This window comes from Sceloporus occidentalis, unplaced genomic scaffold (genome assembly GCF_023333645.1).
Source record: "Sceloporus occidentalis isolate IW3139 unplaced genomic scaffold, rSceOcc1.0.p SCAF_14, whole genome shotgun sequence".
Classification (NCBI taxonomy): Eukaryota; Metazoa; Chordata; class Lepidosauria; order Squamata; family Phrynosomatidae; genus Sceloporus; species Sceloporus occidentalis.
The window spans coordinates 10,537,309-10,542,811 of NW_028316994.1; positions in this window are offsets into that span (position 1 = coordinate 10,537,309).

Below are 5,503 nucleotides of genomic sequence, written 5' to 3' on the forward strand. Positions count from 1 at the left end.
AGCTTCTTTCTTTCAGATAGTTTCAAAGGTGCTACAAGTTCCCTTTGCCTACCAGTCCCACCTTGTTCATTACAAAGCAACCTAACTTCTGAACACTGAATTATTCTTCATAATGTATTTGAAGCAAATCCACCACAAAATTTACCTTAGAAACAAAGAAATGGACATTTCTGGAAGAAGCTGATGGTTCAGAATGACAAAAACACTGTAATTTTTCATGCACTGACCTTCTGCTTCTTTTATGTAACATTTGACCCTTATGTCTTTTAACTGTTCTCTGTCACTGTCAAAATTTTTATTGTAAACCCTTTTCTGTAATTGGTTAACCGGCCGAACCCAAAGGGTGCTCAACAATGGCTCCTTTTCATCCTGGAGAGAAGTGACCAGTGGGGTCCCACAGGGCTCTGTCCTGGGTCCAGTGCTATTCAACATCTTTATCAATGACCTGGATGACAGAATTGGGAGCATACTTATCAAATTTGCAGATGACACCAAATTAGGGGGAATAGCTAATACCCCAGAGGACAGGATCAAGATTCAAAATGACCTGAATAGACTAGAAAGCTGGGCCAAAGCTAACAAAATGAAATTCAACACAGAGAAATGTAAGGTATTGCACTTAGGGCGGAAAAATAAAATGCACAGATATAGGATGGGTGACACCTGGCTGAATGAAACTACGTGTGAAAGGGATCTAGGAGTCCAAGTAGACCACAAGTTGAACATGAGTGAACAGTGTGATGCGGCAGCTAAAAAGGCCAATGCTATTTTAGGCTGCATCAATAGAAGTATAGTGTCTAGCTCAAGAGAAGTAATAGTGCCACTGTATTCTGCTTTGGTCAGGCCCCACCTAGAATATTGTGTCCAGTTCTGGGCGCCACAATTCAGAAAGGACATTGAGAAACTGGAGTGTGTCCAAAGGAGGGCGACAAAAATGGTGAAGGGTCTGGAAACCATGCCCTATGAGGAACGACTTAGGGAGCTGGGGATGTTTAGCCTGGAGAAAAGAAGGTTAAGAGGTGATATGATAGCCCTGTTTAAATATTTGAAAGGATGTCATATTGAAGAGGGAGCAAGCTTGTTTTCTGCTGCTCCAGAGAACAGGACCCGGAACAATGGATGCAAGCTACAGGAAAAGAGATTCCACCTGAACATTAGGAGGAACTTCCTGACAGTAAGGGCTGTTTGACAGTGGAATGCACTTCCTCGGAAGGTGATAGAGTCTCCTTCCTTGGAGGTCTTTAAACAGAGGCTGGATGGCCATCTGTCAGGGATGCTTTGATTTGGATTTCCTGCATGGCAGGGGGTTGGACTGGATGGCCCTAGTGGTCACTTCCAACTCTACGATTCTATGATTCTATGATTCTATGATTCTATGATTCTCTGTGATCATGCCTTTTTATGCTTGTCATAAGGCCTATGAGTAATATTAATGCTTGCGAGGAGAAATAAAAGTGGAAATGTGAAAATTGCTGTTGTGATTTCTTTTGCACCTGCTTTGTTATACCCCTTTGTTATACCATAAATAAAACGAGATTTTCTTAAATTATAATTTATATACATTGATTAAGATTGCAGAGACTGTGTTTAGGATATAAATATGTTGTATAATCAGCATTCTTCCTCTTTCCCTACATTGTTTTCATCTCCCTCAGAATTTGCAATTGACTTTTATTTTTCTTTGAAAAATTATATGCATTGCCATACTATTCCCATATTTTGCTCAGGACTGGGACTCAGAGTTGCTTGCAAATTACAGTGAATGCAATCTAATTAAAATCATTCAAACATCAACATTAAAATAGAATTAAACTGTACCACAACAAAACAATTTAAAACATATACTTTATTTTTTTATTTACTTAAAAAAGATTTTAAAAAAGTTAAAATAGTACAGTTTAAGACGATATGGTACCCTCTTACATCTCTTTCCTTTAAAGTCATTTTTAAATAAAATGATACTTCTGCACCTTGGGATTTACCTCTCTTTTCTTGTTTAATGCAGCTGCCTCTGCTGCCCCACAGATCTGGTACATTTCTTTAATGTTTCAATGCTCCCCATGCCATGTGCAAAATTTTGAGCATATTAAAAGTATTAACATTAAATTTTGGCCTACTTTGAACTGAAATGCAAAATTCTATAGCATTCAGGAGAGTGGATCTCAACCCTAGGCTTAGAGGGATATAGCTAGGGGTTGTGGGTCCACAGCCTTGAGCTCAATGGAGGAAAGGCAAGGTGTAAATATAACAAATTAAATGACACATATTTGGGGGTACTTGTATTGGCCATGTAGCAAAATGCAATGTTGTGTTTTGCTGCATGGTCAAGTTAGCTATCCCCGAATATGTGTCTTGGATTTGAAGATAATATTGTCCTAATGGACTGGTTTATAACGCTGAGATTTCTACCACCAATAAAGGTAAAAGTCTTCTATTTGGACTACAATGAGCATGTTTTACCTACACAGCACTAACCCCCTCCAACACAACAGTACAGAGACTTCTTGAGAAATTCAATTATTTCTGCCTAAGAAAGGGCAGTTAGTTTCTCACTGGACAGGGACAGCATGGATTGCAAGGGAAGTGCCTTTGCTGTTGCTAGTGGAATTGAAATGTTATTACAGTCAGCCCTTTGTATCAGTGAACTAGCCATCCGTGGTTTGAAGCATCCACAGATGGCCCTGGCCCATTGTTGTCAATGGTGGCATGTGCTTGCAGCTACGCCAATGCAGCCAAATGCATATTGCTGTCCATAGATGATAATGGGAACTGAGGTCTCACAATTTTGGTATCTCTCTGTTTGGGTGTCTGGAATTCAACTCTTCCAACATAGAGGGCCAGTTGTACCTGTCTTTTATTGCTATTTTCCCTTAGTCCCCACATGGCCAAGAAGGAGAATGGTCTCAGCCTTCATTGAGATCTCTCCAGACCATTTTAACTGCCAACAGAAGTAACATCTGAGACAAAATGTAAGCCTGTGTCTCTAACATTATCAATTTATCTTCTCCTGTATGATTTTAAGCATCTTTTACCATTTGAAAACACCAATAGAAATTAAAAAAAAATTGCAATTATGTATTTTGTGTATTCTGGTTAGCCAATAAAACTATCCATGTTTTGTGGGTTTTGCATTTTGTTGTGTATAACAAATACAAAACTTGGAGTAGTATTATTTTACACCACATGTGGGAGCTCTCATGATGGAATTCTCTGTGACAGAAAGAACCCTACACATACAATTCTTGTGCTGTAAGACAGAATAGTCTGCTTCCTTTCACCTCAACATCTAATTTTCTGTGTGGAGTAAATAGTTTTCCCTGGAGGATTGTTCCATCAAGTGAGCCTATAGCTGACATCTATGGTCTAGATCAGACCCGCACAACTTGGCAGTAGGTAGGGGTCAAAATTAAAATAAGTTAAACTTCTTTGGGCTGCAGATAGGTAAGGAAGGTGTAGACCTCACTGGGTGACACCCCAGAAGGGGACTGACACCTGGTCAGCCCCCACCCCCCCATTCCCCATGTTCTGGGTGTGTGTACCTTTCACAGTGTGTGTGCATTTCCTGGTACCATGTGTGCACTGCTCCCTACCGCCACATACCACTCCTTTCCCTGCCCACCATTTCTTTCTCCACATGCCATGTATTCCTCTCCCTTCCCTCCCACATGTACCTCCTGGTTACCTATGTACACACTGCTCCTCCTCTGCGTGCCACTCCTCCACCCACGTGCACCTCTTCTTTCTCCTGCATGTATGCTGCTCCTCCCCTGTGCACAAAACATTGTCCCCAGAAGCCCCGCCCACAGAAGTCCCCAACCTGGAAGTCCCACCTCAGATGACACCTGGTGCAGGAACGCCACTGCAAAGGGTGAGCCTTGCAGGGGGAGAGTTTGTTCCTCTTCCTCCTCCTCCTCCTCCCATCTTCCTCAGGAGAAAGCTGAGCAGTGGAGGAGCCTTGAAGGATGAGTGTTTGCCCATCCATTCTTGGGAGAAAGTCAGGCAGTGGAGAAGCCTTGAGGGGCAAGCGTTTGCTCCTCCCTCCACCCAGCCTTCTTCTCATGAAAATGCCAAGGAGTGGAAGAGCTTGCAGGGATAACTTCCATCTGTCTATCTCCTCCTCCTCCGCCACCCATCCTCCTCCTCCTCAGGAAAAAGCCAGGTGGCTGGGGAGCCTTGCAGGGCAAGTATTCACCCTTCCTCCTCTTCCTCCTCTGCACAGCACTCTTCTCAAGAGGAGGCCAAATGGTGGAGGAATCTTGAAGTTGTTCCACATCCTTGGCTGCCCAAAATCCTTTGGTGGGTCGCATGCAGTCCCTGGGCCATATGTTGTGCAGGCCTGGTCTAGACAGAGGGTTAACACTTCAGAATATAGTTGTTTTCTTGGATTACACCTCCCATGCTCCTGGGAATTGCAACTAGTCTGACCAGTCTACCAAAAGGTCCAGAGCGGCTGTATGAACAGTTTCTTACTCCTAGTTAAATGTACAATTGGCCCTCTGTATCCACAGGTTATCTATGGAATCAACCATCCACGGTTTGAAAATATTTTTTTAAAAATCCAAAAAAAATACCTTGAGTTTGGCATTTTATATAAGGGACACTGTTTTACTCTGCCATTGTAATGAATGGGACTTGAGCTTTCATGGATATTGGCATCCATGAAGAATCCTGGAACTAAACTTCAGCTGATACCAAGGGCCTACTTTCTTTCAGTGAGTGCACATGGTTCTCCTTCCCCTTCTCCCAAAAAACAATCCCATGAGGTGGGTCAAGTAGTTATTGCTAGTTACATGTATATCCACCCTTTCATCTCAGGAGTGCATGTGACTTTCCTCTTCCTCCTGCTCACACCAGTCCTGTGAGGTTGGTCAAGCAGAGGGAAAATGATGTGCCCAAGGTGACCCAGTGAGCTTCTAGGCATAGCGAGGACTAGAACTTGGATCTCTCAAGTCTCAGTCTAAAACCCTAACTATTGTACCACAGTGTCTCTCTCACTGGGAATTCCAACTGTACCTCATTAAAGTTCAGCCAGACTTCTGCTACTCTTCTCTTTGTGTTTATTCCATCCTCATGCAAGCAGTAGCAGAACTATGGGGAAATCATGGCTTGAATGAAGATGACTCAGAGGACCATACATGAAATACCTGATTATGCTGGGAAATCACACATTGATGTTCACCTTGATGGTTGATGTGAAAGCTGTTTACTAGTTTTGCTGGAGCTATCTCCTGGGCCAGCCATTCCCTTGTGCTCTCTGTATTCCAACTTAAAAGCTAAGACTGGGCTACTAGAGTAACAAATGACCCCTCCTTGATGTCAACATGCAGGAGAAGAATTCTTCATTATCATTCTTTGAGGAAATGGACATGAGCCAGTCATTAGCAGTGAGTATTGGTAGACATCAGGTTTGTGGGGCCATTTAGCAGGCTGAGTTTTAAGCTGAAATATGATGGCAACACTCACATTTGGGCTGGATGGTACCTTTCTCATCAGTGAGGGGTGA